Source organism: Notamacropus eugenii, chromosome 1 (assembly GCF_028372415.1).
Source record: "Notamacropus eugenii isolate mMacEug1 chromosome 1, mMacEug1.pri_v2, whole genome shotgun sequence".
NCBI lineage: Eukaryota > Metazoa > Chordata > Mammalia > Diprotodontia > Macropodidae > Notamacropus > Notamacropus eugenii.
Window position 1 is genome coordinate 167911894 of NC_092872.1, and position 15918 is coordinate 167927811.

Sequence of the window (15918 nt, forward strand, 5' to 3'; positions counted from 1 at the left end):
AATCCCCATCGCCAAGTGCAGCTCTCCTGTTGGGATAACCAACATATTGCACACAGCTCCAGTCTTTTATTCCTAGAAATGGCTGACTTGTAGTAAAAAAAAAAAACAAAAAAACAAAAAAAAACCCATAAAATAAAAACTCACATTGCAAATCACTTCCCTCATCATACTCCTGAGAGATAGTTAATATATTCATTATTAACCCATTTTACAGCATGAGAAACTAGGGCTTAGAGAGGTATGCTGTGTGCAGCCAGGGTTCAAACAGAAGGCTTCTCCAGCTACTTTTAGCAGTTCTCCAAGCAATTCTCCCAGTTTCTACCTCCTACTACCTCCCTTTGGAGCCAGGAACCATTAAAATCTGTTCTCTAGCTAGAATGAGGCACCAACACCCCTCCACTCCGCCCCTGCCAGTCTCAGGTCACACTCAACACACTGTCTGGCTACAGTTGGTCTCAGCCCTTGCCTGCCACCTGCAGGTGGACCCTCGGCTCCCTCCCACCCCACTCCTCAGTAACTTCCCCCACTCAGCACCTCCCCCCCCCTTGCTACCACCAGCATCCCTCATCCAGGCAGAGGAACCTAGTGGCTTCCTAACAGGCCAGGCAAGAAAGGACCAGACTCTGAAATTAGAGCCTCGTTTACTAATTGCTGTACGTTCTCTCTCTGTAGGTATATCATTGCCAGCAATTAGTACAAAGATCTTTTCCCACTCTTGTTAAGTTCCTGGGCTGCAGTTAAATGCTCCCAGATCCCATTTAAATGATTTCAAATGAAATTCATTCTGGCTCATTAAATAATTCCAGAGCAGTCTTCCCTTCCCTCCACCACCTCAGGAGTCACCATTTTCCCCAGGAAAAAAAATATAGAATAGTAGAATGGGGTATCAGGCAACAACTGGGGCCAAGGGAGAGAGAAGACGAGGTACAGTAAGGGAGAACAAACGATACTCCATGCTGATTGTCTTCAGTTCATTGTTTTACATTTCCCTCCTCCCTCCTGCCTCCCTCCCTCCCTTGTTCCCTCCTTCCCTCTCTCTTTTTCTAACTCCCCCTCAGGCTCTCTCTCCCCCATTCTTTTTTCTCTCGGAAATGACTTCACCTGACAGCTATGGATTTAGAGCTTTTTTGCCAATTACTTATGCCCAGTGAGAAAATGGGTTTTTAATGTCTGTCCTTGTTCCGCCTAAGCTAGTTACCACATAGCGAAGCCCAGTCCCGATTCCTCATCTCCCCTTAGCAGCCCCTTGCCCATCTCCCACATATCCCAGGTCAGAGGAAATCAGGCCTGAACTACAAACGGAAAATAGGGACGAAGTCAGGGGACAAAGCCTCAGTTTCCTTATCTGTGAAGAAGGGTGATGAAAAGGATAGAGGGATGAACTTGGAACCAGGAAAACATTATGTTCAAATCCTTCCTCGGGCTCTTCAGTGTGTGACTACAGGCAAGACAGTTATCTTGTCTGAGACTTTTGTTTCCCATCAAATTGGGAAAAGGAAACCTGGAGCACCCACCTCAGAAAACTGTGTGGTCCCTTTGATACTGATAATGTATATAAAAATACTTGGCAAATTGTTCAGTGATAAAAGTATTAGTTACTGTTATGGAAGGTTGGGAAATAAGTCCCTTGAGGCAAGAACTCTTGGTTATTGTTATGTTTTTGTGTTTGTATCTGTAGCATCTAGCACAAGGCCTGGCACGTAATAGGTTCTTTGCAAATGGTAACTGAATTGAATTGACTCTGTAAAACAACAAGGTTGGGAGAGAGCTATCCTTTCTAAACCCTATGATCCTATGAGATGCAAGAGGGGAAAAGGGAGGGAAAAAGTGAAGAGCAGAGACAGAACTCCATCTCTGAAGTATGCTTGATTAGCTGTGGTAAGAGCCAGCCCTACAGAGCCCCTACCCAGGCAAGGTTTGAAATGGCACTCCCTTGTGCATTACTGTTTACCAGTGACTTTGAGCCTTCAGTAATACATTTAACGTAACTCACCATAAAACAAATGCCTGTGTGCCCCTGAGAGGAATAGCATAGCATAAGAAATATGTACACCTATGAAAAGGAATATTTTAAAATGTCCATCATCGTACACACTCCACCCCCCATGTCTTACGTCTGGACAGTTGTCCATTTTGCCCAGCCCCAATTCTGGCTTTGGGCAGGAGAATTCTGATCCCAGCTCTACTTTGAGCCATTCAGGCGACCTTGCAAATGCTGCATCAGCATCCCTCTAGGCTTCAGGGGATTTTCCTCCTTAAAAATGAAAGAATGGGTTAGAGCAGGGGTTTTTAACCTGGAGTTCTTAGATGCATGGACATATTTCAGGTAGCCTATGAATTGAAATGGGAAAAGTTTTAACTTTGTTTTCATTAAGCCCCTAACTACAATATAATATTTCCTCCAATTGTTTGAAAACAATATTCTCAGAAGGGTGGGGTGGGAGAACAAAAATGAATTAAGCACCAAGTCTATGCCAGGCACTGTGCTAAGTGCTTTACCATCATTACCTCATTGGAGCCTCACAGCAGTCTGGGAGGTGGTGACTGTTAAAGAAAAAAAGGCAGATCAAAGTGAAGTGACCTGCCAGGGTCTCCCAGTCTGAGGCTGGATTTGAATTCACATCTTTCTGACTCTAGGCCCAGTACTTTATCCACTACACCACCTAGCTACCACAGGGTTCAAATTTTTATCTATTTTATTTTTAATTTATGGAATAAAGCAAGCATTTCCAGAACATGGTATAATAAAAAGGATGATTGAATATGAAACTGCGAATCTATTATGTGGAGCTTGCTATTCTTTTTAAATATATAATAAAATTATCATGTAAATTGCTTTTTTGTCTTTTTCTTTTTTTTCAGGTTTGATAAGATTTTGAAAAGGATCAGTGACATATAAAACATAGTCAGAGGCCCCTGAATTACAGGATCCCTAGGTTTCCTTCCAGCCTAATATTCTATGATTCAGACACAGTCAGAAGTTTTAGGAGATTCCATCTCCAAAATCTCTTTCAAGTTGGTGCACCCACCCCTTATACACACACAAACACAGACACAGACACACACACACATGCTATCTGGGCTTCTAGAGCAATTCAGCCCAGCAGCCCTAAGATAGGGCAAGAGTCACTGAATGTTACAGCTGGAAGAAATCTTAAGCAGAAATAGAAAAGTTAGAAATAGGAATAATTTCAGGAGGAAAGAGAGTAAGTTCTCTCTTAGACATGTTGAGCTTGAGATTTCTATGGGAATCCATGTGGAGATGGTAAGCAGACAGTTCTTAATGTTGTCCTAGAGCTCAAAAGTCAGAAGAGAAAGGAGGGTGGGCTATTTAGATAGGAAGATATATACATGGCAGTTGTATACATTAGTAATGATGGTTGAATCCATAAGAGCTCAAGAGATAACTGGGAGAGAACACAGAGAAAGAAAACTCCTAGGAGTGTGCTATAGGAACATAGGATCATAGACACACAGCTGGGATGGACCTTTTAGTCTGACACCATCAGAGTACAGATGCCATCTCTGTACAGACAGAGAAACTGAGGCACAGAGAGGTTAAATCCAAGGGAGACATGCCCAAGGTTACATAAGACTTAAATGACAGCGTTGGGATTTCAATGTCAGGTCACCTGACTCCAATTCCAACTCTCTTTATGCTACGCTATTACATTTTATTCTAAAAATGAGAAAAATTCAGCTGAGACAGGTGAAGCGATTTGTTCAAAGTCCTTTAGCAAGTCAGTCAAGAGGGAATACTTTTCTTAGCACTTGATATTCAGTTGCCACTAGTGAGAGATGTAGCACTTTCAGGCTTACAGAGTTCTTGCCTCACAATAACCCTGTGAAGTAGGTAATACAGGTATTATCATTCCCATTTTACACACAAGGAAACCAAGATCCAAGGTGACACCTACCAAGTACCAGATCCAGCTCTCCTGACTCCAAGTCCAATACACACTCTGCTATAGCAAATTGCAACTCCTTGCCTGGTAGATGTTACCCCAAAATATTTACAAGCCTTGCTCAATCTTAGCCAAGGGTGTTAACACATAGAGAGTAGGCAGATCCAAGCTGAGCCTGCCGGAATGACAGAAAAGGGCCATAATAGCTCCTTAGTAGAACAGTGAGATGGAAAAAAATCTGTTCCTAGTGGGAGTTGGCCATTTTCCCTAGGTGAGGAGGGTAACTGTCTGGGGAACAATCCAAGTGCCTGGTACAGAGATAGTGCTTCACAGCATAGCACAGTGAATAGAGAGCTGGCCTTGGAGCCTGGAAAACCCAAGTTCAAATCCTAGCTCTGATCCATACTATGTGTGACCTTAAGCAAGTTACTGAAGCTCTCAATGTCCCAGCTAGCTTTCTAAGATAACTCGGGTCCTCTCCACTTTGGGCAAGAGATAAGTTCTGTTCAGATCTACTAAGCTAATGTGGAAATATTTTACAAAACTTCGTATGTATAATGTATAACATATCTCTTGCCTTCTCAATGGATGGGGAAGAGGTAGAAGGAAGGAGAGAATTTGGAACTGCAAATAAAAATATTTTAATTTTTTTAAAAAGACCCTACTAAATAAGTCTAATGTCCTGGGTGGACTACTGGACCTGGGGACAAGAAGACCTGGATTCACATCCCAGCTGTGATGCTTACAGTTCCACTCCCCCTCAAGTCACTAAATCCCCATGTGCCTGAGACCATTCCTTCATACTAAACCTTAGTAGGTGGAGATGACTTAGGGAAGGGAGTTCTAAATTGCAATCATGAAGTATTTATTAAGTGCTTTCTATATGCTACATTGTGTATGTGTTTGTCCTTCACTGCCGAAGAAGACCACGTCATCAGAGAAATAATGACATGACTTGCCCTTGACTTTGTTTTGAGTGAGGGAGGGCTGTGCAGGTCACCAGCCTCACTTCTCCTCCAGAGCCATCTGAATCCAGAGACCTGATATTCATTGTGGAGATGCAAGGAGTTTACATTCCTGAAAAATTATAACTAAATGAAATTATATTTTAAAGACAATAATCCTACAAGGGAATCTTTTTTGTAAAACAACAATTTCATTATAAAGCACATTCCTTAATGCATTTATTTTCTGAATCCATATTTACATGTCAGAATTGTTCAAAGTAGGACTTCTTTTTTCTTCCAATTTTACTATTTTTTAAATTAACAGACATTTTTTTCTTTTCCCCTCCTCCCCACACTGATCAAAAAAAGAATAAGCCAATAAAACTTTCATGTTAAATATGCGTAGTCAAGCGAAGGAGATCCCTTCATTGGCCCAGTACAAATATATGTGTCTCGTTCTACATGTTGAGTTCATCACTTCCCTTTTAGGAGACGGGTAATCATGCTTCATCTTCAGTGCTGTGAAATCGTGATCTGTCCTGCTGATCAGAGTTCTAAAGTCTTTCAAAGCTGCTTTTCTTTATGATGCTGTCATTGTATAAGATGTTCATCTGATTCTGGCCTCTTCGCTCTGAATTAGTTCTGAGAAGTCTTCCTAATTTCCTCTGAACCTGTCCATTTCATTATTTCTTGTGGTGTAGTAATATTCCTTTACATTCATATATCATAATTGGTTTCCTGAATATGTCGGTACCCCATAGTTTCCAGCTCTTTACTACCATAAGAAGAAAGGCTACAAATATTTTTGTACATATGGGTCCCTTTATTCTCTCTGTGATCTTTTTGGAGTGTATGCCAAGTAGTTGTATCACTGGGGCAAAAGGTAGGCACAGTTTAGTGACTTTGGGGACATAGTTGCAAATTTCTTTCCAGAATGGCTGGACTGATTCACAGTCCCACAGTCCCACTATGCATTAGCGTATGCCTGTTTTCCTACCGTCTCTCTCCAATATTTGCCTTTTTTTTTCCTTTGTCATCTTTGCCAATCTGATAGGTGTGAGGTGGAACCAGAGAATTATTTTAATTTTCATTTCTCTAATTTTAGTGATTTGAAGCATTTTTTCACGATTGTTGACAATTTAGATTTCTTCCTTAGGAAATGGCTTGTTCCTATCCTTTGACCATCTTTTGAAGGATGGATCTTATTTTTGTAAATTTCAATCAGTGCATAATATGGTCTTACATATATGTGTGTGTGTGTATTTTTATAGACATGTAGATATATGTTTATATATTAGCATTAAATTGTAGCATTCTCTAGGGTGAGGAGAGGAGAAAATAAAATAAAATAAAAAATACACAGCAGAGAAAAGAAAAAAAAGAAAACCCAGAAGGAAGCACAGAAAAGCTGGGTAGCTTTGAAAACAACATAGAGTATTTATTACATATGTTTTCTTAAAATTGAGATTTATTTTTTCACATTGAATCCTCTCTCATGTTCTACTGTGTACACTAAAATGTTTTTTCTTTTCTCATTTTGCATATGTTTAAAATGAATTTTAAAAATTTTAATTGAATCAGTTCTATATATATTTTGGATATGAAACCTTTATCAGAGTTACTTGCTGGAAAGATTGTTTCCTCAATGACCTTTTCCTTCTAACTGTAACTGCATTAATTGTGTTTGTGCAAAAACTTTTTGGAAAGGTAATCTCTTCCTTGCTACTCTAATTTGTTTATGATGTCTAAGTCATGTATCTATTTGGAGCTTACTTTGATCAACGATGTGAAAGGTTTGTCTAATTTCTCTCAGATTGCATTCCAATTTTTTCCAGAAGATTCTGTCAAATAGTGAGTCCTTACCCTAGTAAATAGGGTCTTTGGGTTTATCAAAAAACCAGGCCACTCTGTTTGTTGGCTTCTGTGTTTGTGTATTTAATCTATTCCATTGAATAATCTATTTTTCTTACCAATAGCAAATTATTTTAATGATTGCTAATATAGGTCAGCATCAGAGGATTCCAATAAACCCTTCTATAATTTAAAGCGAAGTTCTTAAGCCTTTTCATGCCATGGACGCCTTCTTAGAATAATGTTTTAAAATGAATAAAAATAAGTAATATTACAAAGGAAAACAATACATTTCAATATTTCAATTTAATTTCAATTTCAATAATTCAATCTCAATATAAAAATAAAGAGGTAATTTTCCCATCCCAGCTGATGGACCTCCTGAAATATCTCTAAGGGGTCTCCAGACCCCAGGTTAAGATCTCCTGACTTGAGGTTTAGAAAGTTGCCTGAGACTCAGAGAATTTCAGTTAACTTGTCTATAGTCACCAAGCTGGTAAATATCAGAGATAAAATGAACTCAGGTATTCCTGCCTCCAATTCCAGCACTCTCTCCACCAAGACAAGCTACCTTTCATTTATACTCTCAGTATGTGTTGATCAAAAGGGAAGCAAGTTCTGTGAGGGCGTTTCTGGGTCTTCTCTATGTTCTATAGTGCTGGGATTAAAAGGGTGCTCAGTGAATGTTCTCATGAGAAAAAGTTGAAACAAGAAAGGAAGAAGAAAATGAAGAATCTCTCCATTAAATTCCACAGTTGGAAAATCACAAGAAAAAGACCTGTCTCCAGAGGACTGAGGTGATCTGTTCCATCCCAGGGACTGTTTTATGGATGTTTTCCGAGAGACAGACAGCTGTTGTTAGTGGCGTCTTTGATCATCCATATCAGATGCTTTGATGCTGGTGGCAATGTGTAATTGGTGAAAATTAAAGCTCAGTTAGAAAACAGGTTAAAGGGAAACAGGAAAATCAAAATAAGGGTCTCTGTCCAGAGTAGTGGCATCTTCTCTTTCTCCAGTCATTTCCCCCAGGAGATGTGGGAATCCCCTGCTCTCCTCCTAAAGCCAAGGTCAAATAAGTCTGGCCTGTGTCTCAAAGCACAAACCTACCCTAAGTTGACTTGTTTGTATGTCCCATTCACTTGCCAGGAAATACTGGCAAATACTCTTAGCCATCTGGTATATAGAGGAAAGAGCACTGAATTTGAAGTTTAAAAAAAAACTGGATCCAAATCCAAATACAGATTTGTTTATTACTGTGTACCTGTGAACAAGTCAGTCCATTGGGCCTCAGTTCCCTTATTTGTGTAATAATAGCTCACATTTACATAGACTTATGTACTAGGCATTGTGCTAAGCACTTTGTAACAATAATAGATATTACTATTATTATTTCCATTTGATCTTCACAACTCTGAGAGGTAGGTGCTATTATTATCCCTATTTTACAGGTGGGAAAACTGAGGGAAACAATGATTTACCAAAAGTCACACAGCTAGTAAGTATCTGAGGCCCTATTGGAACTCGAGTCTTCCTAGCTCAAGGTTCATTGCTCTATCCATCACACCACCTAGAGGTAAGATTGAATCTAACTTGCTATTCTGTTTTAAACCCTATGATCTTTAGACCCTCTAGGACTGATATAAGTTAAGGGTAATTTTCTGTCACCATGAGATGAGATATCACAATTTCCTTCCATTTCCCTATTTAATCCCCTCTTCCCAAGAAAAAAATCATGATTTCTTCCAGGTCACATTGCCCCATAACCAAGTCTACTTAGAAACAAGGGAATATACAGGGCCCTTACCCCACCTACATTTCACATAGCCTTCCATATTTATCCTCCCCACATCATAGGATCGTAATTGTAGAGCTAGATGGGACTTTACAGGTCATGTAGTGCAACCCTTGATTTTACAGCTGAGGAACTAAGACCCAAAGATGATTAGTGAATTGACCCTAAGTCTCAGAGGAAGTAGGTGGCAGAGTGCTCATGCCCCTGTATCATGCACAGAAAATGAACCATGACTGGTGTACAAGGTAACACTCTGGAGCACAACACAGGAGCCTGGAAACTAGGTCAAGTATTTGTTGGCTTTGAAGAGAAAGCCACAACAACAGGTCTAAGGCAAACCTCTGTTTACCTTCTTCTTAGAGGACAACCCTATAAACTCAGACCCCTAAAGGATGCCAATGGATTCCCAAGTCTGTAACCATTCTTTAAATACACCCAATAATAGACTAGCTGTATTCCATTTGAGATTTACTCAAATCTCACATCAGACAAATGACGCTATTAGATGATACCTCGTGGCAGAGAGGAAAGAGAAGTCAGAGAACTTGGGTTCAAACCCTGCCTCTGCTACTGCTTGCATGACCTCTCTTGTCACTTAACCTCATTAGGCCTCTGTTTTTTCATTTGTAAAATAAAGGCAGTAGACTAGAACTCTCAAGCTTCCTTTCTAACCTATCTTTCCATCCCTGTTATCAGTTACTCCCCTGATCATACTCTACAACCCAACCAAACTTAACACCATCTCTATACCTGCACACAACCTGGGCTCTGTGCCTAGAAGGTACTCTGTTCTCACCTCTGCTTCTTAGAATCCCTAGTTAGCTGCTGAACTCAGCTCACATGCTAACTTCTATAAGAAGCTTTTTTAGATTTTGCCAGGTACTAGTTCCTCCCTCCCCCACCCCACACTATCTTGTATATAATTGTATGTAGGTCTATAGATGTATATATATGTATATTGTATGCATATGTGTACATATATATGTGATATATACATAGTCACACACACATATATATACTTGTATGTGTGCATAGATATAGATATATAGATATATGTGTGATCACCCTTGATAAAATGTAAGTTCCTTGAGGGCAGGGTGTTTTTTTTTTCTTTAGTAGAATCACTAGCCAGTATAGTGACTGGTGCATAGTAGGTACTTTATAGATGCTGTGAGAGAGAGAAGGACAAAGGAAAAAGGGAGAGAGAGAGAGATGAGAAGGTGGAGAGAGAGATGGGAGTGAGGGAGAGAGAGATGTGTGATAGTGGTATGTGTGTGTGTATGTGAGAGACAGAGACAGAGACAGAGACAGAGAGTTATAATTCTATATCTCCAATTTCTATGGGTCTTGGCCCAGAATATGTCACTAAATAAACATTTCCTATCTCCCCTCCACATTGACTTAACCAGAACAGAAACCCACCTGCCCAAGGTCAGAAGACCTTGGACCCAAGAGTAGACCAAGATTATAAGTAGAATGGCCGATACATTTTTCCTCCCTCTATGATCTATTTGGTCACCCTGGCTGGCTGGCTATCCCCTAAGGGGTTCTGCAAGTTGGTCTTGGGGTCCCTTGCTATTCTTACCCTATGGCTTGGAGCAACTGAGATACCCTGTCCCCTGCCTGCTGGCACCTACTGTCTGGTCCCCTCCTCCTTCAGTCCAATGGCACTAACTTCACACACAGGTATTATCGACTGTGCAACTTGACTCAGCATGATGCCCCTTGGCAGTCAATAACACCAGACAGCAAGAGAAATCAAAGAAAAGAACAGGTAGTTGTGAGCACGAGAAAAGGCAGAGGGAGCAGCAAAGGGGGGAATGAGCTCCAGGAGGCAAGCAGCAAGGGAAAGAGAAGTTAAAGAAGGAGAAAAGAAAAGAAAAGAGCAAAGACTCTTATTTCTCATTTCAGAAACTGCAGAAGTACAGGAGCCCAAATCACCCTCTGGTCTCTCACACAGGCCATAAGCAAGCATTTCACCAGTTTCCCCCAGATCCATCCCTGCAGCCCCTCCCCTTTTTGGAGTGTATAGGATTTTTTTTTTTCACCACCTTACAGAAGCATCTGGCCCTGGATTACAAGCTCAGGAGAGGAAATCTATTTATGACAGAGACATGTGATAAATAGGTTATTACGCCCCAAGCTAGCAGTCAGCTGAAGATGTTCCAGGAAATACATCTGCCTTCAATGTCGCAGCATTTCCAAGAGTTCTTGTGGTGTGTAATAAACCAGGAGAGCGGAGGGAATGAAGAGGGAACAGGGGGCAGAGGGGGATGTTTGATTTCAACAATGGAGAACTCCTCAGGATAGTGGTTTGAAAGACAGGCCTAGCGAAGAGACTGATGCAATCTAGTAACTGTCAATAATTATTGTTGGTAATGATGATCCCATTTTATGTGTGTGTGTATGTATGTATGTATAATGTATATGTTTAAATGTGTGTGATATATATGCCCACAGATATATATTAAATATATGTACACATATATGTATGAGATCATTCTATATATGTACATACATGTATAAGTATGTGTATATACAGATTATATATAATACACACATACATGTCATCTACACACACATACACATTTGAAAATCTTGATCATCTTCCCCAGCTAAAGGCCAAACTTTTTTATCTAACATTAAAGGCCCTCTATAATCTGGCTGCAGCCTAACTTTCTCTTCTACTACTCCCCTTCACCTACACTGTGTTTAAACGAAACCAGACTACTTGCCACTCCCTGGACATTCTATACTTTCTTGCCTCTTGGCCTTTGTTTGCACTATATCCCATCTGGTATGTCTGTGTGTGTGTGTGTGTGTGTATGTGTATGTATATATATGTGTGTATGTGTATACACATATATGTGTGTATATTTGTATGTATATATGTATATGTGTGTCTCTGTGTCTGTATGTGTCTATGTATATTATATTTATGTATATAAAATATATACACACATGTATAAACACATATATATGTGTGTGTCTCTGTGTTTGTGTGTCTATGTGTATTATATGTGTGTGTATATGCATATACACATGTGTGTATATAGACACATACACCTATATCTCCTTCCCACTTGCCAGCTACACATTTTCAAATTCTACTCATCTTTCAAGGTTCAGATCAAATGTTCTCCCATCCTCAAAACCTTCCCAATTTCCTCTTAAAATCTAAATTCTCCAAGATTATTTACATCTCTCTTCTGGAATATTTTCCCTTGTATTATAATTATTTATAGACTTGTCTAACCTCCCCTAATAATAATGGCTAACATTTATATAAAACCTTACATATATTATCCCACCTAGGAGATAGGTATATTATGATCACTTGCAAGATCCATGAAGAGCTTGTGAGCTTCTCTAATGGGTTTCTTTCTCTAAAACTTCAAAGTGTGTCAAGCACATTCTCTTACTGTCTTCATCTTCATCTAAGGGAAATGAGGTCAGGGACTGGGTTGTGATATTCCCATATCAAGCTCTAGAGCCAACCCTCCAGGACCTCGCAGGAAGTCAGCTTCCTGGGCCAACCCATGAGAGGGCATCGATGTTGACCCACCCCCTTTGCACCATGCACTCTCCCGATCCTTCTTGTGCACCAATGCTGCCTCAGGATGCCTCAGAGGAAACCTAGTAATTAATACATTTGTTTGACAGACGGGAAAATGAATTGCAGAAAAGTTAAGAATAGAGCGGTCTGATTCTTTTGGCATTCTTTCTGATGAGCTCTGCACACTGTGCAGGAATATTCTTATTCATGCTGTCTCCAGTCTGAGAGATCAGCAAGGTCAGTGACTAAAGTGGAAAGGAGACAGAGACCGAGAAGAGAAACCATCCCCAGCTTTGACCTCCAAAGTCCACTGAGACATGATTTAAAGCTCATATGTGCCTGAGGGAGGGGGTGGCAAAATAGGCAGTTTAGGAGTTACTCAAGGAGCATCAAGTGCTGGGTTGGAAAATGGAGCACAGCAACTGAAGGAGCAGGAGGTCGAGGTGGCTATGGGTTATTGGGTTCTCTCTTGCGTCCTTCCTGCCTCATCAGCATGTGCTCAATAATCCTGCTTGAGATGAGATGATCCCTGAACCTTGGAGGTCATCAAAGACTTGCATACCTTTTCACAAGACTCCATCATCCTTATATGTTTCAAGCAAGAAAGGAATTCTTTAGATGTGTCCTCAAGTCACCGGTCTTAAAAAGTTGGAAAAGTTGCTTTTGACCCATACGTTCTTAGAGTTCTAAGGGTAGGTGGGTCGCTTTCTTTGTGGTTCTGGGGACCTCTCCATGGGAATGGAGCTCTTCTGACCACAACCTCTCTGATCTTCTTGTCTGACTCCTCTGTCTGTGGCTGCCTTTTCTGCTCCATAGTTGACTATTATGCATTCCAACAGCAGCTCAGGGACCTACCTGCAAGGAAACTTCGATGTACCCTCACCTCCAAGAAGCTCGGGGTTTGAAAAGCACAACTCTACATAGTTCAATGAAGAGAGAGTCTGCCTTATCACTTGTCTTCTGGATAGAGAATCAGATAACAGGGTCCCCCCCATAACCCAGGGATGTGCTGCAACCAACTCATACAGGCTGATTGTTAAATTTTAAGTATAAACATTTATACCTTTAAAATAGCTACAATTCAAGGCTTGATTTGTTTGGTTGACAGTCTATACTTAATAAATTGAAGGAAAATGTTAATAACGCAGGTTAAACTTAAAAGTGTATTAGATGTACTCCCCTCCTCTTGCCTTGAGACCTGGTTGCTAAACATTCACCAGCACATCTCTGCCTCCAACCTAGCCATGCTGCCAGCTATGCAGCCCCAGGCAGTGGCCAACAGTGATTCCCACAGCCTTCCTCTTCACCAATACATTGCACAATCTTTCTCCTCTTGCACGCCCTAAGACTGTAGACAAAGAGCACTGCAAGGCCATAGTGAGGTCATCTACTCTAGGGACATTTTGCTGGCTTCTCCCTGACCACTTAGCCCTAGGCCAAACCTCATCATGGATGTAAATGAGTTTGCATGTTGGTGAAAGGTTGCCACCATCCTGACTTTATTCTCAAACATAAGAGGGGGAAATAATTCTCTCCTACTTCTTGAAAAGCTACATAAGGACACTAGAGATATCTATCTTCTTCTTCATTGTTGTAGACCAGTCTCCTATGGATGTGTGTGCATACAGGTTCACATAGTGTTTGTTGGAATATGGGAGATCTGGTGGGAAACAGGGAATTAGCCTTGTTAATTCTTACAGTTACATGATTTAGTGGTAGGGAGGAGGTTCTATTAACCCTCATCCGTAGAAAGAGCCCCTGAATGATAGGGGAATTGGGGTATAATGAAAAGAACAAAGGATTTGGAATCAACCAATGTAGTCTCTACTATTGAAACTACTTGTGAGACCTTGGCTTAGTCACGTCACATGGTATCGTAGAAAGAGCATTGGCTTTTCAGTCAGGGAACCTGGGTCCAAATCCTACCTTTGATGTTTACTACCTGTATGACCATGATCAATTTACTTGTACTTCCTGGACCTAGGTTTGCCCATTTGTAAAATGGAAAACTTGAACTTGATGGCCTTGTGGTCCCTTCCAGACTACATCAATTATCTTTGCACCTCCTCTGGGCCTCAGTTTTTTCCTCTGTGAAACTGGGGCAGTTTTAAGGTCTTTTTCAATGAGAACTAAGGGAATGTTGCAGATCAGTGGTGAGGTTAGAAATAGGACCAGGCTATATGAAGGAATTTTGTATTAATAGTACACATGGCAATGGGACACATTGAAATGTACTGCCTCATAAATAATTAGGGAGGAGAATGGACTTCCAGATGGAGTCTGGGCTTCCTCCAATAGGGTAGTGCCTTCCAAATGCTCAGGGTGGTAAGCGCCATAAAGGGGGTTTCTGAATCCTAGCCTGCTCTGCTATTGGCTGGCTTGTATGGCTTTTCTAAGAGAGTACACTCCAAAAACCTTGTAGGGCTGAAAGGTCAAGGGCTTCAAGTCTCCACTTGAGATGGGTCCATGGTTGGAAGAGCCACAGAAAGGTGAGCACAGGACAACTAAAGTCTCTTTCCCTCTTCTTCTCTCTCCTCTTAGACTCAGCTCCCCATCTCTTTGAAATAAGTGCAGTTGCTTCGTGAGAAAATGTGAGCACTGGGTGCAAATATAAATCCTCAATTAAAATATACTCTTGTGTCCACGGGAAAGGAAAGGGAAAGCTGTTTGCTTGAGAAATGTGTTCTTCCATCTGTTAAACAACATCCAGGTGCTGCCGTGGTTTCTCTGACTCTGAGATTTATGCAACAATGACTTTCAAAGGCAGAGTGTAGACGAGAGGAACAGATGGGGCTGAGCTCGCCTATCTGCCGGGGATCTGCACGCTAACTCAAAGCCGTTTGGAACTTTGTGGGCTTCTACATGAGAGGGAGACATGGGTGATAAAAGCCTCTCTTAGTGAAGGAATTGATGAGCCAGGGCTTAGGTGAGTAGAACAGTGGCAGGGAGGTTAAAGGGAGACTCACCACTGGTCATGTCAAAAGGATTCAAGGGATCATCTGATGCATGTGCAACCAACCAGAGGATCCCCTCCACGCCTCACTGAGAGAAACTCCCTTCATAGAAACCTAGAAGAGACCTTTGGGTCTCCTAATCTAACATCTCACTTTACAGTTTAGGAAACTGAGGTCCAGAGATGCTAAGTGACTTGTCCACAGTTACACAGGTTGTAAGTTACTAAGTCATGGTTTGAACCAAGGTCCTCTGACTTTAAGTCTAACACTCTTTCTACTGTACCACATTGTCGCTTACTCTTCACCTCAATCATTCCCCTCTGCTTATACAGAATTTATTCTACATGCCTTCTACCTATGTAGAGAATAGGAGTGGTTCAGTTGGCTGGATAGAAAGACCTCCATGAAGACAGTCAGTTAATAATAATATCAATCTCTTACTTTTATATGGCATTTTATAGCTTACAAAGTGTTCCACATATATCATCTCACTGATCCTCATAGCAATCCTTTAAGGTAAGGTAAGCAAGTTTTATTTTCATTTTACAATTAAATGAAACATGAAATAAAGTGAAACAACAGGACCAGATCGCAAGTCCCATGATCCCAAATCCAGTACATCTTGCATTAACAATAATACTAATGTACTTGACTCCCTGAGACAGACTGACCTTAAACTCAAGCATTTGCTCCAACCTACAAGTTTCTCTTCTGTGCTGAGAAAAAGTGAAGAGGTCCTTTCCGGTACCTTCTCAGTGTCACTCTTCAATTGTACATCCCCATTCCCTCCTCTCTCTCTAAACTGTACCATAGTTATGTTCGCAGTCCACAATTCCACGGAGCAGCTTCGCATCTTCTTCTGCAAGTGCCCAGTGCTGGGAAGACAAGGCACCATTAGGGAAAATAGAGGATA